This window comes from Schistocerca cancellata, chromosome 1, assembly GCF_023864275.1.
Source record: "Schistocerca cancellata isolate TAMUIC-IGC-003103 chromosome 1, iqSchCanc2.1, whole genome shotgun sequence".
NCBI classification, from domain to species: domain Eukaryota; kingdom Metazoa; phylum Arthropoda; class Insecta; order Orthoptera; family Acrididae; genus Schistocerca; species Schistocerca cancellata.
The window spans coordinates 295,659,923-295,674,813 of NC_064626.1; positions in this window are offsets into that span (position 1 = coordinate 295,659,923).

Genomic DNA, 14,891 nt, shown 5'->3' on the forward strand with positions numbered 1-14,891 from the left:
GTTCGATGTTGACTTTCGCTTTCTTGAGCAAAGCATCCCTTGACAACCTAGGTGCTGTGTAATAAGAGCAGGATCCAAAGTATATGTGGTCATGCATAAACGCTGGAATTTTTCAAAAACATCAGCATGCTAATGCACATCCATGTCCACATCAAGTTATGCATACTCCGAGTAAATTTAGGATATTGAACTCCTCTGCCAAACATTCATAGCACACTCGTACTCTGCATCTGAAGTGGTATTGCCTGTAAGGCTGCTGGTGAATTCAGCTTTGTCAGGCATTCTGTGTCTGTTTCATAGATTTTTTCCATATAATCCAGATACTTATATGGGAAAACCCTCTTCATAGTCGCAAGCTGAAACTTCTCATCACTGGGATATGCACCTGAAATGATGTGCATGTCCTCCTCAGGCAGAGTTTCAAGTTTATGGAGTCGTGACTGCATAAAACATAGCGAGTCTAGGAAGCAGAGGGTAATTCTGCACATTTGGAGAAAAAAATATATTTTTCTACATTCTTGTGTAGGATACTGACCTGATCCTACTCCATACCCAAATCAGCCAGGTGCTCAGCAAGAAAGTGAGCATCCTACCCACCTAAGCTGTGAAAAAAGATGGGTATGTAACACACCAATTTACACTTCAGGTTGCAAGCGTTATGAGCAGCACTATGGGACAGTGGATCCTACAAGGAGTTTCCAATGTTCTATCCAATGGCTGTCCAAAAATGTGGCAGTCAGACACACAATTGTACAAACAATGTTCTGCTTTAACTTAGTCACAGGAACATTGCTGCTGTAAAACTTATCAATCTCTAGTGAAAATTTTTTCGAGCTCAGTGAGCAGACAAATTACAGGATTATCCCTGACAAATGATTTATGGTGATTAAGATTCGAATCATACTAACATACAACTTGGTATATTGCCACATATAGTATTTGTTTTCTGTGAAGGTACTATGTCAGGCAGTAGGGTCAACTTCACCCTTCTCCCTCATTTAGTGGATGAAAGACATGTGGGTCTATATCGAGGAGTAGTACTTGTCTGAGTGCTTTACCAGGCCCTCTAGCTTCCATCTCGGAAAACTTGGCCTGTATAACACTCGAGATTAATTCATGAAGCCACTTAGTGATTGAGGTTTTCATGATAACATGCCATTTCTTCCCCAAATATATACAGAGCTTGTCTCCTCAGTAGCAGAGTCCTGTTTTGGAGGGTGCAATAGCTCACAACTTACCACTGTGCTACACTTTATAGTTGGGTACAGCGGACTGTTAACAGTTTTGAGGAGCTCCGTTTGCAGAAGAGGAAGGCATACTTTCAGAAAGTTGGTTGGAACTCTATGCCCTCCTGGGTTCTCTATCTAAGTAAACAAGATTCGCTCCTCAAATGGATGTGCAATCACATTGTAGTTTAATTGTAGCGTCCATTACTTACAGGATAAGAGAGAAAACTGCTGCTAGCTACAGATTCACTAAAACTAAAGAATGGTGATGTTGATGGTTGTGGTGTAGTGTGCTGCTGCTTGCTTGGTGGGGGATGTGGAGCAGTCGCTTGACCCAATGCATCAGGCCAGAAGGGGCATCCAGGCTGCCAAGGTACACCCCATGTGAGACGATGAGGTATGTCGAATGCAGTACCAGCAACTTGTAGCCTTGACCTAGTTGGTGGCTCTATTCTAATGGATGGGAGGTGCATAGCCTGAAGGGTTGACGTTTGCAGGTCATTTACCACTCACGTCACCAGACTGATACGGCAGCTGGGACAGCAGTGCCAGAGGTAGCAGGGGTGGAAGTGGAGGTGACAGAGGCAAACGCAGCAGGGATGGAGGTGGAAGCAGCAGAGGCGGCTGCCTGTGCACCAACAAGAATCATCCTTGTGGATGAAGAATGTCTTGCAGGGCTGCGTTCTGACGGCATCTTCACTGGTGGAGCACTTCGACCACTGAGTACTGTGGGGTAGTGGTGGTGGAGTAGGTGACGCTGCCAGCCTGTCCTAGGCACTGTCAGCTTAACAGCTGTGGAGAAAAAGAATAATGAAAATAAGTACATTGTTCAAGACATTGATTACACTCACCTGCTCCAAAGAAAGAATACTGGTTATATGTACTACAAAAATAAAGAAAAGTAAGGATTAGTATATAAATTACAGATATCGCTCTGCCTCCAAGATGAAGCTATATCCCCTAGGTCGTCAGAGATCACCTCCACCCACTCCATCATTTCAGACTCTAAGTTTTCAGACTCATGGAGCCACAGCTCCCACTCCATGTCCGCCTGCTTAGCTGAGTTGTAGCCTGTTTGCCTCTCATGCAGCAGGCCCAGGTTCGATTCCCAGCCAGGTTGGAGATTTTCTCCATTTGTGGACTGGGTGTTGTGTTGTCCTCATCATCATCTCATCATCACTGATGCACAAATCACTCAGTATAAGATTAGCAACACAGTGGCCAAACTTCCCTGGATAGTGCGTCCTGGCCAACAAAGTCACATGATCATTTCATTTCATTTTCCTCCCCTTTCACCCTCTCTGGCATCTCTGCATTAGAGTTGGCATAGAGTCAGCAGTCCAAATCCCCACAGTGACCTACCGATGCAGTAACAATATATTGATTTAAAGCTATTGATTTAAAGCCCTATACTCCATAGGCACACACACACACAAATTACAGCACTACAAAAAATTTTTAGTTGAGAATAGGTACTTACATGACAGCAGAAATGGTAAATGATCCATTGCTGGCAGCTGATTAATGATCTCTGGGGGGTTTAACAGAGCCACCCCAGGCTCATTGGCTTGCTGCCTTTCAGCATCCTGCTGTTGGTCCATCTCCTTCAGATTATAAGGTGTATATGCTGCAGCAACAATCACAACAATAAGAATTATTGTATACTACTAACACACATTCAGTACTACGAAATTTGAACATACTGATAAAAACACTCACTACAAAATTTTTTAATATGTACTTACGTGGCAATTCCTCCAAGCAGTCAGACTGTTCAGGACACCTGCCACTGGCGTTGCTGGTGTTTGTTGCTACTGCTGACCACTTCATCTTCAGTCAGCCAGAGATAGGGCTGATTCACTACCAACAAATGTGACAACAGACTAGAGCAGAATGAAGGAGGGCGTGTGAAGGTTGGGTTTATATACAGGGTGAAGCGAAATTCCCGCACTTGAGCTTCTCAACGCGACTCCTCACATGCCAGCAATAAAAATATGCTTGTCACAAAATTTCGTCCGGCGAGTACATCCGGCAGAAAAAGGACGTTAAAGAGTCTGGCAACACTATAACCACATGTATAGTAACTACCCGTGTCACCTTACACCACTTCTGTTGTACAGTTGGTGCAGTGGATAGAGCTTTCGGTTAGCATGCAGGAGGTCGAAGGTTGGATCGTGGGTTGGCGCGCACTTTTTTATTTGCTAATTTCTTTCTGGCGTTTCATACTGTAACATACACCGTTTCTTAGTTCACTTGTATCCTAAATTTACAACATTTTGTAACGCTGAACATTAGAAATACGTGGTTAGACAGTTAAGAAACAGACAGTGGAAACAAATGACCTGTCATAGGACATAATAACTACAAAAACGTTATCAGTTTCGAGATGCTAAAGATGATAGCACAGTGCAATAACACAACATCTAGTTGTCATTTCTACTACATGTAATATGAGCGCTCAGACGTCGCACATTAGCAACCAGTGACAATAATAATGTCCACATTAATGACCGCGTGACCTTCAAAACAGAATACTTTGTCCTCAGAACAATAGATGCTCAAAGCGGCCTCCCTGCACGACGAAACATTGCGCAACCCTCCAGATCACACAGCTCTGGACCCTTCGCAGCAAAGCTGCATCCCCAATAACAAGAGCAGTATGAATACATGTTACCAATTCTTCCACATTCGTCGGTGGAGTAGAGTACATGTGCTCCTGCAGGTGTCCCCACAGGAAGAAATCCAGGGTATTTAGGTCAAGTGAAAGAGGCGTCCATACAATTGGACCTCCACATCCGAGCCGTTTCCCTAGAAATGTTGTGTCCAAATACTGTCACACATTAATTCCAGAGTGTGGAGGTGCACCATCATGTCGGAACCATATCCTCTGCCGAACATCTAGTGGAATATCTACCAGCACATCAGGCAGATAGTTTGAGAGAAATGCATGACACTTTCGTGCAGTCAACCGGTCAGGCAACATGTAGGGGCCCTAACACCTGTCGCCCAGTATTCTGGCCCAGACATTCATACCAAAGCAAGCTTGATAGCGACGGTCGTGGGTGACATGCAGGTTAACCTCACATCAATGGAGGGCATTGTACATATTGAAGACACCCTCATGAGAGAATGCTGCTTCACCTGACCGTATTTACAGTGTTCATGAAGTCATCGTTGGCTTCCTGTTGTTGTTGGAACCATTCACAGAATTGCATCCGCTGATGGCGGTCTGCATAAAGCAGGTGTTACATGAAAGCATAATGATAAGGGTGCAGCCCATGGTAGTGCACCACATTAACGACCTTGCGTTGTGAGACACGCAGCTGTCTTAATACACTACATGCACTTCGCTAAGGTTCTTGGTGTATGAACTTCAGAATAGCTTCCGCAGTAGCTGGAGTACAGCGAGTCTGTGGAAGACCTCTGTCATGCGATTGTGGAAGAAGAGAACCGGACTCCTGAAGGTGCAGCTCCAGATGACGAAACACATATTTATGTGGATGGCGTCGACGAGGGTATCTACCAGCATATTCGCTAGCTGGAACACCAGCCAGGTTATCAGATGGACCAAGGGACAGAAACATATCTACATATTCATCGTTTGTGCATGCCATATGTCTGCCACTCTGGTTTAGAGGTATACAATGCGAAAATTCGGTATGTGTACCCATGTACGTTGGAGCCTGTCACAGGCGCGTTACTCCACTCGCAACTACTCCCTGCCTGGTGGACAGTGCGTGCAGTATAAATACGTCGTCAGTCCTGCACGCTGTTGCACCTAGCATGCATTACCCCTCTGACAGATATTGTTCTGCATGATTCATCCCGACATCACTAATTATGAAATGTTCAGTTTCGAATTACACTGTTTCCCTAACGGTAATAGATGTGATGTTTCCACAATCCCATCGATAATAATAATAATAATAATAATAATAATAATAATAATAATAATAACAATAACAGTAATAATGCATTGGCATATATACTGAAGAGCATGTGGTTACCAGACTCAATGTTGAAAGGCATAATTAATGGGATCATGGTGATAACACATACAAACAGTAACTGAGTTTGGACATTATTTTCAAAGCGTGTTGCTAATCCTACTGACCCTAATGAAATTTAGTGGACCTCAAGGAGGCAAGAACAATAGTTAGTACTAATCTACAGGACCATTGGAGAAGGGTACAAAGAAAAAAGGTTTCGCATCTAAGAGATGATGTGGTGTGAAAGGGCTTCTTTCATAGCTGACCAATCTTCCATTTCTACAATTGTAGAATGTAAGTGCAAATGTTTTCTAGAGGACCTGCTGCAATCGCTGTTGACGATTAAGATGCCAGGTACCAAATAAAAAACATATACCTCAACCCGGGATCGATCCCTCGACCCCCTTCATGCTAACCCAAAACTCTATCCTCTGCACCAACTGTACACCAGAAGCAACATCAGCTGGCAGAGGTAGTTACCATGTATTTGGTTACAGTGTTGCAAGACTTTAACGTCTTTTTTTCTGCCGGATGTACTCGCTGGACGAAATTTTGTGACAGACATTTTTTTGTCACTGGCATGTGAGAAATTGCACTATGAAGCCCGAGTGCGCGAATTTCGCTTCACCCTGTACACTCAAGCTCTGCCCACTAATTTGGCGGGAACCAATAGCATTATTGTATCCTGGGTAAAAACCACCTCTCCAGATTGGTGGGAACACTTTCCACTGCCACTGGCAATGCTGGTGTTTGCTGCTGCTGCTGAGTGCTTCATCTTAAGTCTGCTAGAGACAGGGCTGATGCACTACCAACAAGTGCGACTGCAGACTAGAGCAGAATGAGCGAGGGATTGTGAAGGTTTATATATACTCAGGGTCTGGCCTGTAATCTTGTTGGAACCAATAGGGATACTGTACCCTTGGGAAAAACCAGGTCTGCAGGCTCAGGCATACTTGAGAGCGTCCTTCAGTCTTTTTCGAAACACATGTTTAAAAGTCCTTCCAGGAATCCCTTTCCGCTTTGTCAGCGTCTTTCAAGTGGACAGGTGTTACAGGAATCACTTTGTTCTTTGTCGATGTTTTTCAAGAGTTCAGGTGGTCACCGTCCTTCCAGGAATCCTTTCGCTCTTTGTCGGTGTCCCTCAAGTGTGCAGGAGTTCCAGGAATCACTCTGTCCTTTGTTGGCATCTTCCAAGTGTGCACATATGTTCCAGGAATCCCTTCACTTTTTGTCGGTGTCGTTCAAGTGTGAAGGCGTTCCAGGAATCAGAAGCCCCCTGGGGGTTACACAAAGCAGGCTTTGGAGCAGCCTCGCACAGAGCAAGCTTTAATGGTTTGCAGGTGCTCAAATAGGAAATGCCACAGTTCCCACCAGTTCTGGAGGTCAGTGTAACTTAAAAAGTGCAGATGTGGCAGGAATCCTTTCGCTCTTTGTCAGTGGCACTTAAGAGGACCTTATGAGCAGCCAGTCACAAAGCAAACTGCTGACAAAATCGGGCCTTGGGAAAACGCTAGGACGCTTTTTGGCTGGGCATGTCTTCGGGCACGTATTTTGCTATTTTTCACATCTGTAGGACTACATACACAGAATGCCTTTACGATTTGACAGGAAATGCTTCATTGTTTGCCAGCAGTTCTGGAGACTGCCGATGGATACAAAGGAAGTTGCTGCGTGTGTGCGTCTCCTGAGGTTTATACAGCCCACAGCAGATGGTTGGAGTGGTTCATGCAAGTGGATGGTTGGAGTGGTGCATGCAAACAATAGACTGCTGGTCTCCACAATAAACGGCAAAAGTCACTCAGTGGGTTGGTGGGGCAGCCCAAGGAACAAGAGGTGCTATACATACGTACAACATGTGTAAAGAGTATCCTAACCTACATTGCAATTCTTTGGTTTACCTGCAACACGTCCAGTTTAGGATCTTTCTTTCGAGCGTCAATATGTGCAATGACATGATGAACCAGCATTTTCCTGTACTTTGCTTTTGTGGAAGCAATGATAACAAAGTCCAGAGGCTGAATATGGCTCATGCAATTTACTGGAAAAAATGCCAGTTCCTTGTTGCAGGAATTACAGTGCCGGAAAATGAGCTGAAAAATTGTCTAGAAGCAAAAGTATTTTCCTCTTCTCACGACCGATGCGGGCGTTTAGCTTATCGAGGTGACTCTTGAAGAGGTTTGCAGTCACCCATGGCTTCTTGTTTGCCTCATACTTGGTGGGATACGACTTTACGCCCTTGCAATATCGAGTCATCGCTGAGTTACCAATCACTAGTAGGTGGAGTTTATCATAGCCACCTGCGTTCACGGTAAGGAGTACCGCCACTGTCTGTTTGCTTCTGTTTCCGCCAAAGCTGGGATCACTCTTAAATGCCGGTGTTATGTCCGGCAACAGTTAAAAAAAGTCCGTGACATTATCCACACTGTTGGCCTCCCCATAAACTATGCGGCCAGTAATGCCACATCTTACTTTGAAGCTGTGTAATCAACAAGAAGAAGCATGAAAGTTTTCAACATTAACTTTTTTGCGAGTTCTAAAGCCTTTCATTTCGTTATTGCGCCTGAAATAGGCACGCTGTTGCTGAAACTAAGTCTGTAGGTATTTTTCCATGTCTGTAAACTTTCCACCCTGAATACGCATGCGTTTCTCACTGCCTAGCGCGACTTTCGGAGCGCTAGAGCTTATCTGCGTTTCATTGGTCAGTATGGTAGTTAAAGTAGAATACGGGATTTCGGAACGCTTTGAGATGCTCACTTTATTTTCATTAGGACTCCTCTGCACTTCTTAAATTGTGTTTACTTTCTCCTGCACGGAAAGACATTTTCTTTTATTTTGTGACGAACTCATCATTTTCGCATAAACGAAAACTGGAAACTACACTAAGAAAACTGAGTTCGCTCCTTGCAGAAACACTCCTAGGTTCACTCACTGTGCTCCGCAACTGCTTACACTACCTTCAAGTGCCACTGGTATGTCTTGTGTGATTGTTGGCCCGCGGGCCGCATTCCCCCTCCTTAGGACCCCATTATGCGACGCCATCGAGAAGCGCTATTCTACACTCGGCGCGTCATGCCGCCACTGATCACAGGTGCAACTATTGCTGTGAGCAACATAGATGCTGCCACTACTACTGCTGTTTTCGCTGACGTCTCGTTCGGACTGTTCATTAGAGGCTACCCGCTGCTTGGCCGGTCAACAGCAACCCCGAGTGGCGTCGTGTGTTCGCCGGGTCACAACAGCATCTCTATGTGCACTGTAGCTAACTTCGACTTTGCACGCAGACAGCAAACCAACAATCACTGGTCACACCATATAAGAAACGTTTGGAGACGATTTCTTACTCTTTATAACGTATAAGTGCAACAAAAATGACAGAGAAGGAATAAAAATAACAGGCGAAAAGGGCGGAAACGTATGAATGGAAAAGTAAAAGTGGGGTAACTTTGCAGGCAAAATCGAAAAGGTGCACAGCATACAACGTACAAGAGCGAAAAACGTAGAGCTGAGGAACGTATAAATGCGGTTTCACTGTATGGTTGGTGTCTGACATTGTTGTATTGCTACACTTTCCATTAAAAAAATATCAAGCTATCAAGTAATGATAGTTTAACAATGGCAAAACGCTTGTATAGCTCTGTAGGAGTAGAGATTTCTCCTATCTTCGAGGTTCTTGCGTGAGATGTGATTCTTTCTAATGCCTGTCTAAAGTTTGCGACCATAGTACATGGAACTTGGCTGCTGAATGTACCGGGTGATCAAAAAGTCAGTATAAATTTGAAAACTGAATAAATCACGGAATAATGTAGATCGAGAGGTACAAATTGACAGACCTGCTTGAAATGACGTGGGGTTTTATTATAACCAAAAAAATACAAAAGTTCAAAAAATGTCCGACAGATTGCGCTTCATCTGATCAGAATAGCAATAATTAGCATAACAAAGTAAGACAAAGCAAAGATGATGTTCTTTACAGGAAATGCTCAATATGTCCACCATCATTCCTCAACAATAGCTGTAGTCGAGGAATAATGTTGTAAACAGCACTGTAAAGCATGTCCGGAGTTATGGTGAGGCATTGGCGTTGGATGTTGTCTTTCAGCATCCATAGAGATGTCGGTCGATCACGATGCACTTGTGACTTCAGGTAACCCCAAAGCCAATAATCGCACCGACTGAGGTCTGGGGACCTGAGAGGCCAAGCATGACGAAAGTGGCGGCTGAGCACACGATCATCACCAAACGACGCGCGCAAGAGATCTTTCACGAGTCTAGCAACACTTTGTTTTTTGGTTCTAATAAAACCCCATGTCATTCCAAGCATGTGTGTCAATTTTTACCTCTCTACCTACATTATTCCTTGGTTTATTAAGTTTTCAAATTTATACTGACTTTTTGACCACCCGGTATATCAGGCGCTGTAAATAGATTTCCTACACTGTAGTGTTAATGGCGCTACATTCCAAACGCCTAGTGTACGATTTAGATTAGATTAGATTAGATTAGTACCTGTTCCATAGATCATGAATACGACACTTCGTAATGATGTGGAACGTGTCAGGTTAATGAAAGATGTCTATACAAGATATTACATTACACAAAATATTACATGACACTCAATTTTTTTTTAATTTATTTTATTTTATTTTATTTTATTATTTTTTTGTGGGGGTTGGGAAACTACCCACTTACTATATCCAAAATTTCATCTAATGAGTAGAAGGAGTTACCATTAAGAAATTCTTTTAATTTCTTTTTAAATGCTATATGGCTATCTGTCAGACTTTTGATGCTATTAGGTAAGTGACCAAAGACTTTTGTGACAGCATAATTTACCCCCTTCTGAGCCAAAGGTAGATTTAACCTTGAGTAGCGAAGATCATCCTTTCTCCTAGTGTTGTAGCCATGTACACTGCTATTACTTTTGAATTCGTTCGGATTGTTAATAACAAATTTCATAAGTGAATATATATATTTTGAGGCTACAGTGAAGATTTCTAGCTCTTTAAATAAGTGTCTGCAGAATGATCTTGGATGAGCTCCAGCAATTATTCTGATTACATGCTTTTGTGCAATGAACACTCTTTTACTCAATGATAAGTTAACCCAGAATATGATGCCATACGATTGCAGAGAATGAAAATAGGCGTGGTAAGCTAATTTACTCAGATGTATATCGCAAAAATTTGCAATGAACCTAATAGTATAAGTAGCTGAACTCAAACGTTTCAGCAGATCGTCAGTTCAACCCCTCATCAATGCATACACCTAGAAATTTTGAATATTCTACCTTAGCTACCGATTTCTGATCTAAATCTATGTTTATTAATGGTGTCATTCCATTTACTGTGTGGAACTGTTTATACTGTGTTTTGTCAAAGTTTAATGAGAGCCCATTTGCAGAGAACCACTTAATGATCTTCTTAAAAACCTCATTTACAATTTCACCAGTTAATGCTTGTCTGTTGGATGTGATAGCTATACTTGTGTTATCAGCAAAAAGTAACAGCTTTACATCTTCGTGAATATAGAATGGCAAGTAATTAATATATATTAAGATCAGCAGAGGACCCAAGACTGAACATTGCGGCACCCCATTCTTGATTGTTCCCCAGTTTGAGAAATCAGCAGTTTTTTTCATATTATGTGAACTGTTTATTTCAACTTCCTGCAATCTACCAGTTAGGTATGATTTAAACCATTTGAGCATTGTCCCATTCATACCACAGTACTTGAGCTTATCTAGAAGTATTCCATGATTTACGCAATCAAAAGCCTTTGATAAATCACAAAAAATCCCAATGGGTGGCTTCCGGTTACTGAGAGCATTTAATATTTCATTAGTGAAAGTATATATAGCATTTTCCGTTGAAAAACCCTCCTGGAAACCAAACTGACATTTTGTTAAAACTTTATTTTTACAAAGGTGTGAAGCTACTCTACAATACATTACATTTTCAAGAATTTTGGATAAGGCAGTCAGAAGAGAGATTGGGCGGTAGTTGTTGACATCAGACGTATCCCCTTTTTTATGCAGTGGTTTAACAATGGCATACTTCAGTCTATCTGGGAAAATACCCTGCTTCAGAGAGCTATTACATATGTGGCCTGGACCTCTGAGAGAGAGAGAGAGAGAGAGAGAGAGGGTCTAAAGGATAAGCGGATGGAAGATTTAGATTTCTTGGAAACTTTAGCAAGACATGATATCAATAGCACAACTGTTCTTCTCAATAACGTCTCGCGAATAGAAGGGCTGTAAACACACCCCAAAATTTGTTTCCATCTCTTCCCAGCCGATGTGAGATGAGACGCTGTCGTGTATTATAAAGGGAATGGCTTAGAAGACGATAGTATGATCAATTCTAAATTCTGATTTTTAAAATCGCATTATACTGAACTCGCCTTTTTTTTCCTCAGTAGGTTTTGTAAAATTTAAATCAGTGTTTCTCAAAATGAACACCCACACGTCTCTAAATTAATTTGTAATTGGCGGAAGCGATGTGTTACTCTCTTGCATAATCATGTCCGATCGGAGAGATGAAATTAGCATTTTGCATGCTTGTCAAATGATCCTGAGAGTTTTACATTGCGTCTGCCATATAACACTTTCAAAATATACCCTGCCATCAAATAGACATCCCACTTCCTATCAAATGATTACGATCACGGAAACCTTTCACAGTTACTGTGGGATAGTGGTATGATATCGTAAACTACAGCTCTTATTGTAAAATAAAACACAGTAAAGAATGGATCGTATGCCTTGTGTGACAAATTTGAAATATCAATGGCATCAGCAACATTCTCTTCTTGTGTAACACAGAATAGTGGCTGGCTCTGAGCACTATGGGACTTAACATCTATGGTCATCAGTCCCCTAGAACTTAGAACTACTTAAACCTAACTAACCTAAGGACAGCACACAACACCCAGCCATCACGAGGCAGAGAAAATCCCTTACCCCGCCGGGAATCGAACCCGGGAACCCGGGCGTGGGAAGCGAGAACGCTACCGCACGACCACGAGATGCGGGCACAGAATAGTGGCTCTAATGTATACCGATACGCTGTTCAACAGCCATACTCATTTTTCAAGAACTAACAGTAAATGTCATACGTTTCCTGACTTCTGTAGAAACGACACTGCTGTGCTTGCGGTTTTTCAACGTCAGACTTTAAAATCCAGGCAAACGTCTGATAGAAGCCTTGGAAAAGGGACTATGTATATTCTGCAAACGTTTATGGAGTGGTGAATCCTGATCAGAGTCGCGCGCTCGCTACCGGCAGCAACTGCTCTCCACCTGGAGAGATGCAATGCAGAGAGCGGTGCTGGCGTGCGTGAATCGCACGCAACGTTGTACGATGCCTAGAGCCTCCACACGTCAACCCCTTCGTCTCTGGTCGCACTCTTGAGGTAAAGCGTTCATTCTCCTTTCAGTAGATGGGTGTGCCGATCTCTGCTGTGTCGCTGGACGACGCTACAGTCATCTGTCGTCAATTGGCGCTGCACTCCGTTGTGAAGGTAGTTCGTCTTGGTATGTCATATACAAGTTATGTATTGACCAATACTTTGGTAGAAAATATCATATGTTCCCTTCATACGCATTTCTCACTTTTTAATGCATAAAATTCGATTTTTCAAGAAGTATAAACGTGTTTCTTTCTCAAACTTGGTTACTACACGCCAAGTACATGTAAGTTCACGTGTATGAGGAGTACCAGGCATCTCGAGGGTTGGATCCCCTCAACTTACAAATCGGAAGATGACGCCGCCTGGACTACTCTCAGGGTACAATCGACGTTTGTCCCACGCCATCAGTGTCCGCCAGCTGCCGCCAGTCCTCCCACCTACCTCTCCCCCACCCCGTCCACTAACGCTTCTGGTGTGCCACCCCTGGCCTCCACCCATACACCTCGCCTCCACTCGCCCATTCCTCCATCTCCTCTGCTGCTGTCTACCCACACCTCTACTCCCTTCCCCCAGCCTCCACACCCAAAACACACTCCTACCCCCATCCCCACGTATGCCTCAGCTGCCACCTCTGCTGCAGCCCCTCAGGTGGTCGGCTTCCCCCCTCACCCCCAATCACTTCATCTTCCACCTCCTTCCATCACAACGTGTCGGGCCACTATTGTCAGAACGGAACATTCAGCACCTCCCGGCATCTCCACCACACCTAAAGATGCTCCCATCTCAAAACTGATTCTCCACAGAGACTCCCTTATCAAATCCCCCCCCCCCTCCTTTCATAAAGACCTGCTCTGTAAAATCCCACATATCATGTTTGGCCCCCACATGTCCCTGACACCCTTCCTCTCTTCTTCCTCTCCTCACCATCCCCAGCCTCCCCATTGCCCCCTGACTTACACCACCATGATCACCAAGCTCAGCCCAGTGATAACGGAGGATGAGGTGTGGGCTGACCTTGACATCTGCTCTGCCCACTGTATCCACAATGCCTCCAGTCGCACTTACCTCATGCAAGTCTTTTCGGAATCCACCCCCTAAATCGATCACCTCCTCATCCAGAGAGCCCTGATTTTTTCACCACTGCCACTCACTTGAATCCTCCAACTCCCCTCCCCAAACATACAGCTGCCAATGGTGACTAATGTGTAATGATCACCTGACCCACAACTGTAAAAGCCCTCCACCTGTCCCCATTGCAAGGCCTCCCATTTTATCAAAAACTATCCCAACCTGGCCACACCTCCTTCCAGTACCATTTGCAATCGACTGCATCCCACCTACTCCCACAAATGTGAGGCTAAACCCCCTCCTGCCATCCCCAAGCTTACTGTCCCCGTCTATCCCATCAACCCCGCCCCCCAATCCGCCTAAACAATGCCCTCTGTCTGCCTCTCCCACAGCTGAAGATATCATCCGTTTCTTAACCATAGTCCTCCAAAAATCCACCCCTCCAACAGATCTCCCTCGCCATCCTCTCTGTCTTTCATCTCAACACCTTTGCCACTTACTCCCACTCGCTGATACAGCCACTCAGTGCTTCAGGCTGCCACCACCACCACCGCCTGATGTTCGCCCCAACTGGCGCCGCTCGATGCTCATCACCGCCACTGTTGCCGGCACCGCCCAGTGTACACCACCGCCGCCAGCGCCCCCACCGCCACCGCCGACGACGACCGGTGCCCACCACCACCGCCTCCTCCGCCCAGTGTTCGCCATCGACGTCTGGTGCTCATCGCTGCCGCCTGGTGCTCGCCACCGCCGCCACTGTCACCGCCGTCCGGTGCTCGCCGCCGCCACCGCCGCCCCCACCGCCGCCGCCGATCGGTGCTCACCGCCGCCGCTGCCGCCGCCTCCACTGCTGCCAACCCGTGCCTGCCGCCGCTGCCGAGAGTTTGCCGTCGCCACTGGGTGCTTGCTGCTGCCGCCTGGTAGTCGCCCACCAACTAAACTAATTAGTAGCACTAGGTAAGAGCCAAAAGCAGCTCAAATCGTAGTTAACAAGACTCTACAGGTCACAACCCTATCACAACTGTCAGATAGCCGCTGCAACGTCATGGAACTACAGTCACCTGCAAAGGTTTGTTTACATCATCAATATGTATTTCCAATATGGAGGTAACTTTTAAGATTACTTGTGAGGGCGCAAAATCATTATAACTTCTGATGTGAATGCTAAATCCCCACTATGGTTCAGCAGCACTTGAGATGC